We start from the raw sequence: 10802 nt of genomic DNA, 5'->3' as shown, positions 1-10802 counted from the left end.
TCTACATGTATTTAGTAGAATATTGTTATCAAAACACCTCAATCATTACGCACGCTCAGATAGATTTGTAGTATTTTTGCACATAACAAGCGTCGAGAGGGAGGTCAAGTCTCATGCAGGGTGCGGATATGGGCGAGTAGTGACAACTGGTGTTGAAAGGTGAGGATCGTCCAATTGTATTTTGTGATGTGAGTTTACAGCACTGATTTTTTCCATCACTGGGGATAAACATTTCAAGTCACTATCAGTTTATAGTATAGTCATGAATTATAGTTTACTTACTAGCTTTATAAATAAAAATGATTTAATTGCTAAAGTTCGATGTCCATATTGCTAGTTATGTTGTTAATCGGTAGGATATGTTTATTAAATGAGACTGTTTGTGGCAATGCCCTCACCTTTTCTCGGTCAAGGCGAAGATTTAAGCACATTAATCTACATGATACGGTTGTCACCATAATATATCAAGAACGGTACGCTGTATATTCTTCATAGACTTTCAAGACGTCTCTTTATTACTATCTTGGCATATTTCACACACCATGACATTCATGTCAAGGTCAAAGTGAGTTTTCAAAATATTTGTGCGTTTGGACAACTACCGAATAAGATTTGAAAAGAGACTTGAATTGTCATGCTTTTGTTGTCATCTGAAGGGATGTAATTCCAGCTAGGATCTCTGCAGGGAGCAAGTGTACTAAAAGTCCGCATGGAACCCAGTATGGTAATCTGCCTTCAGTATTCAGGATATGATTGAAATACCCCCGATGGAACTTTTCATTTTAACTCGTTCACCAACTCATAGAAGAATGTGTTCTCATTAAATAATGAAGAAAAAACAAGCCGAATGTATTTTTGTACACACAGTTCTTGTTATGAATAGTCAGTATCCTCGACTGGGACTGAACAATCATTCACTTCCAGAGTGGGTTAGGTAATTCTTTCAGTGTAGGTTATTAGTTCAAATATATTCTAGATATTAGTGTTATTAGTGTCGACTCAAAAATGGTGGTTTTACGTTGGTTGATGGTGAAGATGCTCGTTTCATTACTGACTGATATTTTATCCCTTTACATACGATAGAAACATACTAGAAAGATCTTGTTTTGGCTAGAATCTTAGCCTACCTCAAGACACCAGGAAAGATGCCTTACCCTGAACGTTAGTTCACAATCAGTGATATAACTGTTCACCAAATATTCAAGTATCCGAACAAAACCGTGGTGGGAAATAGATCCCCAGAGCATGTAGTTCTCTTGGATGATTTTGTAACTTTCATAATTTCGCTGTCACTGAAAGTTAATGGATCACATTCCAGAGGCGAGTGCGCGTGAGGGCATCGCGGACTGTGGGGGAGATTATCCACAATTGCCTCAATTTTGTTAACAACGTAGGGAGAAAAGGAGTGAGTTAGAGTCTACTTACTGTCATGATGAACAATGACAATGATTAGGCAATGATGAACTCCTGTGCCTGCCAAGAATAGTCTTCATGAAGCTTGGAATTTTCTTGGATTCTAAAACATATCATTTTGTCTTGGAATTGCAGGACAATGTCATGTCTAGCTGACGTTCAGTCAATCTACATTTATGCTTGGCAATATGTATGCTCTGATCCTACCAGTCAGTGACAGGCCATATACTCACTTTCTTGGGGATTCTCGAGGAAGTCACTGAGACGTCATCTCATCCTTACTATCTCTGTCATTCGTCATGTTGAGAATGAAGTGGCCTGGCACTGTATTGTCCTCACTATTAACAGTTTTCACCAAAGCCAGTCCAGGGTGTATCCAGACTTAAGGATCAGCTGGCTCAGAAAGTGAGTGTTAAGGAGCTTAATGATCTTCGTTGTCTCAGCATTGTTTTGATTTCCGTAGTTTGGAAGTCTTACCATCTCTTACCATCAAAGTCTCACAGTCCTTATAGGAATCATTTTGTTTTAGCTTGTTCTTGGTAGAAACCTGAGAGACAGTGATCTGGACTGAATTATGACATGGAGTAATTCGAATAATGACTTAGTTCACAGGAGACTGAACTTACTTTCAGAAAAGTGCGGTAAATGTTGCCATGTCCCCATTAGAGGAATGGCCTCTAAGTGCCTGCAGAAATTTGTGACTTATCTCCACGTGGTCTATGCCATGAAAACAAAATGTCATTGTTTTGTCAAAAATTAGGTCACGCACAATAAGTGTCGTATTCCTTGCCCACTGTACTTTGCACAGACCAACACGGAATACAAGGTTTGCATTGGTTATGCTTCAACTAGGCTATCATAACTTAAACCAATGTTGCTGCGTGAGAGAGAGTGAATGCCATGACTAACACACCGCGCAAGACTTTCATAGGTTGTTCCTTGTTCCTACCAGCCTTAGCGTCAACAATATCAGCGTGCCTGACCACCCAACCCCGTTAGTCGCCTCTTACGTCATGCATGGGCCAGTTCGTACCCGGATCTTAATGATCTCTGTATTAGGGACACTTGAATTCGCAGTGTGTGTGTGTGGGACGGGTGGGGGGGGGGGAGGATGAGGGCTAGGACGCAACCATGGCGAGGTGCCATTTATGGCTCAAAAATAAACCCTAGCAATGATATTTTCTGGCTTTTATAGGACAGCGTGTGTTTAGGTCTAAACTGTCCCAAAACCTGAACTCCAAGCCCTAAACAATTAAACACACTGACTACTGTCTTCCAAATGCTTCCAAATCACAAGCGCACATGCCGTTGCATGCATGGCAGGCTACTTAAGGCATGTGAGTGTGTCAACACATAAAATGCCTCCGCGACAGTATTTAGCACTAGCTAAAACATGTCTAAGTATTGAAACCCAGAATCGAGAAGGGAGGTCCAAGAGCGATATCTGCCGGCTTGCTACTCTACGCCATCAGACCACCACTATTGGCGTGAATATGAACAGGGGTCGTGAGCGCCATCGTGACGGCGGCCAGGGAGTGAGTGAGTTAATATTTAACGTCACATCGTCAATATTGCAGCCATCTCGTGACGAGAGTAATTCATTTGAAATAATGGAAATATCTTGAAGATTAAAACCTGTCGACAATGGACAGTAAAAATACTAGACATCACAGACGTGAACGTAAAACTAGCACTCAAAACTAAAACACTGCAATCAGAAAAGACAACACAATATAAAACACGGTAGATCACCATATTAGGGACCATGGGGACTTACATTTCTTTTGCTACCTGCATGAAACCTAGCTGGATTTACACCATCCCCTCAGCTGCTGGCGACTGTAACACAATTTAGCCAAAACTTAAAATAACAAACATGCTACGTTTAAAATTTTGGTACGTGAACTTTTACTTTGAAAGTTCTGAGACTTACGTACCTTCTCAGGGAGACAATAATTTTACGATTATTAAATGATAATTTACTTCATTAAAAAGTTTTGACTTTGAAATATTTATCCCTTGTGATGGCAAAATCAATACAATTAAGCAAGACATGCTTGACTGTGATTCGTTCATCACAAGCGATACAAAACGGAGGATCTTCGCCTTTTAGCAAATACTCATGAGTGTATCTTGTATGACCAATGCGACATCGTCGCATAATGACCTCTTCAAATCTGGACTGACAACCCAAGTGAGTATAACCGATAGTTGGTTTGATCTGGTGTAATTTATTTATACCTACTTGGGTGTCCCACTTTTCTTGCATCAGATCACGGATATAAGATCTAATAACAGCTTTATAATCAGAGTATGGAATCAGAAGTGGTGTTACAGGTTTGTTTTGCGCTGCCTAAGCAGCACGATCGTCCATTGTGTAACCAGAGATTCCAACATGGCTGGGTAACCAACAAAGGACGATGTCGCACTGGCCAGTAGCAAGATCATTATACAAATCAATAATGTCTAATAAAAGTGGATGCTTGCAAGAAAGATCATCGCCTGAAGAAGAGAGTCTGAAAAGATTATGTATTGTTTATAGTTGGGGTGTCTATCAATGTATTTAAGATCCGTTAGTATTGCGTTTGCTTCTGCAGTGAAAATACAGCTATTATCCGGTAATCGGGAAGATAATATTCTGGATCCAATGACGGCGCCACCATCCATGGACCCATCTGTAATTAATGATTTGTAATTGCAATGTTTACTTTTTAATTGATTATATTGTTGTTTATTATGTAAATCATTTGTTTCTGATTTTTTAAATGTTGTCAGTGTTAGGTCAACATCTGGTCTAACTAACTGCCAAGGAGGAGAAGAAATCAGACGGGAGGGAGTTACATTTTCTAGCTCAATTCCAGCAGCAGAGAGGAAAGGGTTCACTCTTATGCCAAGAGGCGGAACAAGAGAAGACTTTTTATTGTATAGACCCTCATAAAGAGGATTAAAAACACAGCTAAATGCAGGGTTGGACTTATTGGAATATGGTTAAGTGAGATACTCTAAGGATAATTTGATACGTCGTTGGTTAAGAGATGGCTCATCGGCCTCGACGAAGAGACTGTCAATAGGGGAAGTTCTGAAAGTTCCCAGACAAAGCCTTATACCATGATGGTGGACAACATCTAATAGTGTGAGATTGCTGTTACATGCTCCACTATATACAATAGAGCCATAATCAAGTTTCGAGCGGACGAGAGATCTGTATACGTGTAGGAGGGTAGATTGGTCTCCTCACCACTTTGAAGTCGAAACTACTTTCAGCAAGTCAAGTGCCTTCAGGCATTTATTTTTTAAAATATTTAATGTGTGGTAGGAAAGTCAGATGAGAATAAAAAATACGTCCCAAGAACTTGGCTTCCTTTACAACTTTGACGGGCGTGTCATTTAAACATAACTGTGGGTCTCTATGCGGTTAAATTTTCTGCAAAAAATGTACACAGTTTGTTTTGGACTTAGAAAATTTAAAAAAAAATTAAAACCGTTTTCAAGACACCATTGATGGATTTTTTTAGACATAATTGTAACTGCCTTTCTATAGTATGCATATTTTTACCACAAGAAACATTAAAATCATCCACGAAAAGTGGTCCATCAATTGAATCATTTATAAGTTTAGACAGACTATTTATTTTAATACTAAATAAAGTAACAGACAAAATACTCCCTTGTGGGACACCCTGATCCTGATTGTAATGGTCAGACAGGGTTGAACCTACTCGAACTTGAAATTGCCTGTCTTGTAAAAATTATGAGATAAAAAGAGGCAAACGACCTCTCAAACCGAAATCATATAAATCTTTCAAAATGCCATACTTCCAAGTAGTATATGCTTTCTCCAGATCGAAGAAAATTGATACAACATGTTGTTTATTTACAAAAGCATTCATAACATAGGATTCTAATCGTACTAAATGAGCAATGGTACTTCGGTTTTTTACGGAAACCGCATTGAATATCTGTGATACCAGCCTAATCTATTGTTTACCATTCGTTCCATGGTTTTACAAACGCAACTGGTTAACGATATAGGGTGGTAATTTGTGGGATCTGTATGATCCCGGCCAGGCTTTGGTATGGGAATTACAATCATTATGGCATTGGGTCACGATTGAGGAAAATTTCCTGAAATCCAAATATGGTCAAATATTTCCAAAAGTGTCAAAAGACATGTCTCAGGCAAATGTTTCAGTAACTGGTAATGAATGTTGTCATCACCAGCGGTAGTGTCATGAGCTTACTCGAGAGCAGCATGTAGCTCATGTAATGAAAATACTTCATTATAATCTTCACCGTTATTAGAGTCGAAATTAATTCTTTGTTTTGTTGTCGATTTTTATATTTCTGAAATTCAGGTATATAATTTGATGATGAAGGATTTCTGGACAGAGTTTCACCGATTTATTAATATTGGCAATATCACCCTTACCAGTTATCAATTTATCACCTTCTTTAAGATGTTTAACAGAAGATGGAACTTTTGCCTTTTATTCTTTGGACCATATTCCACACCTTAGACATGGGTGTGCGCGAATTAATGTTGGAAATATATTTCCTCCAAGACTGGCGCTTATTTTGTTTATAAGTTAACATTATTTAAGTTATGAACGGTAGGATGTCTGCGAAAGTATTTTTCTTCTTTCTTCCTACACTTTCTTGCTTGTTTACATTCATTGTTGAACCATGGTTTACACAGGTGAGGAATTGCAGAGAACTTAGGAATTGATTGGTCAGCAATTTCATTTAACACAGATGAAAACAACTCTATCGGATCTGATACATTCACAAAGTTTTTCGGTATTAATTCTTCCATACACAACATTTCATATAAAGACCAATTGGCCTTATTAAAGTACCACCGCGATAAAGGTGGATCATCATCAGGTTTCATAGCTTTAAGGACAGTTGGGAAGTGGTCACTTCCGCAAAGGTCATTATGAACAGATCAGTCAAATTCGTTGTAAACATTCGAATCAGTAAGGGACAGATCAAGTGGAGGTTAGGTTCCTGTTCCAGGATGTAAATAGGTGTTTGATTCGTCATTAAAAACACACAAGCTATTATCAGATATAAAATCCTCTATAATCTGGCCTTTATGATTTGTGTACTTCCCCATAGAGGGTTGTGTCCGTTCAAATCGCCCATGATGATACAGGGCTTTGGTAACGGATCATATAGATTTTGGAGATCAGTTTGTCGGAGAACAGATGAAGGTGGAATGTGCAAAGAGCACAGAGTAACTGCAATGTGCGAGCTAAGGCGAATAGCTACAGCTTGGAGATTTGTATTCAGGTGAACATCACTATGAATGATGTTATGTCGAACTAAGTTGCTTTATCCCCTGGAGGAGAAAATGAATGATAAAAACAATACTGTCTTAAATCAAGTGTATCAGTATGTTTGAGATACCTCTCTTGGAGACATAGTGCTGATGGTTTAGATTCTTGTACTAACAGCTGTAATTCATGAAAGTTATGTGTAAGTCCTCTGCAATTCCATTGCACTAGATTAGTTGAATGGCTCGTGGAGGGTTAAGCATCTAAGGAGCAGTAACGGGAGATACTGCTCTACATTTCTTTTTGGTTGAGTGACCATTGGAATGGCCACCAGCGCTCACACGTGTGGAGATATTTTCAGTATCCATGTCTTCGAGCAATCCATATATATTGCACGGTATCCTTTAGTGCTTTTGGCAATCTGTCAGACTGTCTTTTCTTTGTATCCACTTGGGTAGATTTCGACGATTTGATTTGATTTGAGTCTGTCTGTGTAGAAGATGTTCGTTTTTGCTTTGGTGATGGATCTGTGACCAGTGTGGAAGTTATGGTATTTTGTAATTGATCTGAAAGGCATTTGGGATGGTCAGAATGTACCCAAGAAAGATCTGTCTGACAGGGTGTAGACACCGTGACCTTTTTAGCTACTGAAGCGTATGATGGACTTGCTGAATCAGGTACAAGAAGTCTGGCTTGTGTTCTGGCATCAGAGTAACCGAGTCGTTTTTCACTTTTCAATCTCTGCACGGTGACCTCATATTTCCATACAGGACAATCCTTAGAAGATGCCATATGGTCACCTTTGCAATTTAAACACTTGATGGTGTTGGTACATGTTTTCCCATCATGGTCAGGTTCTCCACATCTAAAGAAAGCTAACTCATTCCTACAGGAATTTTGCCCATGGCCGAACTTCTGACAATTAAAACAACGAGTAGGGCGTGGGATAAAGAGATCTATAGTCATGGAGAAACATCCAACCTTAATTGAAGGTGGCAGAACTGGGGCGTCAAAAGTCAAAAGATATGTATTTGACGGGAATACACGGTCATCTTTACGATATGTGAATCTTTTTGCCTCGATGACACCTTGACTTCTAAGCTGAGAGACAATGTCTTCAACAGATATGTCAGCAAGACTTCGGTCTCTGTCACGGATTAGTCCTTTGGAAACGTTAAGGGTCTTGTGTACTGAACATGTAACTGGAATGTCAGCTAATTTGGTTGACGTCATGAGGTTAATGGCCTGTGACTTCCTGACACATTCGACCAAAAGACCTCCAGACCGTAATTTGGTAACATTTTTCAACTCAACAGCTTTACCGTGTAGGCCTTTTCTAATAGATATGGGGAATAGGAAGCAAGGGTTCGTTTACCCTTCGTCAGAGTCTTCATCAGAGTCAAGCTCAGAATCAGATTCTGAAAGTTGCCGTTTTGTTTTTTGGGGGGTTTTGCTTACGCATAATGAATTGTATAAAGGTTCATCAAGTCTGCTCCCTGCCCACCACGGAGCGCCAACAGGGGCGATGTCATACGTAAGCGGAGTTCCAACAAACTGACACCAAAGGGTTACAGAAATGATATACACCAGTTAATCCAAAGGATCAAACAGACCAGCCCATGAGCCAACGCCTTCAGGGCATAAGCTCTAGGCAAAAATGCGAAATAAATTCAGGTACGTTCTGAGTATTCAGAATGAAAGTAAAGAGTCAAGATATAACAAAACTACATACCACAGGGCTCGGCGTGACCAGCCGATTGAAAGAATCGGGCCCATTCTACCACCCGTCTAGGTGAAGGTAGGGCCAAAGTGGCGTGTTCGGCATGGGAACTCTATTCATTGCTCCCATGCCCTCAGCCGCCAGGACCCCCTCCTCCACCGACACAGTGGCGCAACCTACGGCAAACAGGTTGCCCAATTTAGTCGCCTCTTACGAGTAGCAATGAGTTCGAGGTGCTGTGTACACATTCTGTCCCAGGTCCACACGGGAGAAGAGCACGTAGCGTTACCCAGCACCCGCCACGACGAGGTGGCTCTTCACGGTGCCTACAGCCAGAGAAGACGTCTTCGTTATCACCATTCGTAACCTGTTCATTACTGGGCCAGTGCGACTACGTTATCGTGGCGTTATTATGTCAAAGGCCCAAAGACGGGCTAGTCTACAGTGGTGTCAACAAAATCAGGGCTGGCCTGTAGGTCGATGGCGTCACGTTCTGTTCTCTGAAGTGTCCAGGTTCAGTTTACGATTCACTGGTGGCTTCTCGCGTGTGTGGCGAGTGCGTGGGGAAGGAAATCTTGCGCCCCGTTGCTGCTCCGAAAGACGTAACACCATAGGGTATTTTGACGCTTCCGTGGCCTGTCAAAACTCCACACCTGACGTCCATAGAAGATTCATCTGTTTTTGTGTCACGCACTATTATGAGAGAGAACATATGCGATACATTTTTTTTAAATACCTGAATTTAAGAAACCAACAACCAAACGTACTTGATATAGGCATCGATATATTTTGCTCTTTCTGAAAATAAATATCCAGAGTCAAGGAAGGCATTCTCTCCCAGTTGACGTTGCCCGACACGACGCAGAGCTTCACATAAAGTTCAAGCAATTGGGTGTTTACTACCATGTCTGTATGTGTATGAGTAATTGCATGTTTCGAACGAAATTTCTTGTCTTTTTGGGGCGATTGAAACTTGTAATGTATGTAAAGTCATTTTTAGTAATTCTCATATTGCCAAATCGTTGGTAGGCATTTTTAAACACTCAACATGGAAGCTACGTGACTACTACAGTGAACTCTAGACAGTTGCTACGGTCATAGTAGTATATGCATAGATACGAGGGGCTTAACATTTCCTAACGCTGTTGTAGAGTTCGGGAGCCACGACGAAGTATCATATGGATGCCAGTTTAGTTTACTAAGTACAGTAAAGTGCGCAAGATCGACCTCTTAGGTTTTGAGTGATTCCTATGCTTTTCGTACCCCCACAGTGGTAATTAATTGTGATATTACTGCGTATAGTACGAGCTGAAGACGGTTCGATCGCTGCCTCTTGAGTGATCACAGACGGAAGTTTCACAACCTGTTGTCATATATTAGATACATTTGCTAATATTAAAGATGTTGTGTAATCTAGACTCATTGTTGTTGCATATTTGAATGTCCGACATGTTTGAAGAAGAAATTTTTAACGAACGGAAAAAAAGGGGAGTGATAACACTTAAGTGTTTTTCAGGCGGTGATCTCACCTTGTCAAATACTTGTTTATCTCTTTACCAGAATTCGTTTACCTATTCACTGTCTGACTTACCTAATAGAAGCGACAAAAACCATTTCTACACCCTTAAGGTACCTGTGCATTTGTGACCATATCATGAGTATATATTTGTTTCAACAGTATTTCAGCTGTATTTGATCAGACAATCTAGTGATTGTCACCACGCGATACGCCGACAGGGTATGTGTTTATGAATCACAATGAACAAGTGTTCATAACAAGGTGCTAAAAAGGTGAGCGTATCTCTGCCTATCGGTGGCATCCGTCTAAGTCTCGTCAACTGTTCATCTGAAATAATTCGAGAACGTATGCTATAATACCAAATATAGCTAAGTATGTCAGCATCGGAGGGGGTGTGTGATACATGTTTTACAGATTAAAATTGAAAACGCAGCAGAGAGGGTGATCCTGGCACAGTCAGGCTGGTAAAGTTCATCATCAGCTCAGGGCCCTTACCTCCTCTGCACGCAGCCCAGACGGCGAATGGGACTTTTCGCAAGATGCGCTGCCTAGTCGAACACACCAAGAACTTTCTGGAGACTCCCCAACACTACAGCCATCTGCAGATGGCACTCTCCTGATCTGCGCCAAGAGATCAGAAGGTACGCAACCAAAGGCACCGAGAACAATGGGGATCCTGACGACAGTGTACTTGGGATGCAAAGCGAGACGTGTGAGCTCCGCATACTTCTCATGCTTTTCCTGAATCTTGTAAATACTAACATTTGTACAGCGCAAATATCAAGCTCAACTGCTAAAAGGCACTTTGGTTTCACCTCGATGACTGGATGTCAAACTCAAACAGAACGGATGCCGCTCGTGCAGCCACAAGGTG

Source organism: Haliotis asinina, chromosome 1 (assembly GCF_037392515.1).
Source record: "Haliotis asinina isolate JCU_RB_2024 chromosome 1, JCU_Hal_asi_v2, whole genome shotgun sequence".
Lineage (NCBI taxonomy): Eukaryota > Metazoa > Mollusca > Gastropoda > Lepetellida > Haliotidae > Haliotis > Haliotis asinina.
This window is presented reverse-complemented; position numbering follows the sequence as displayed.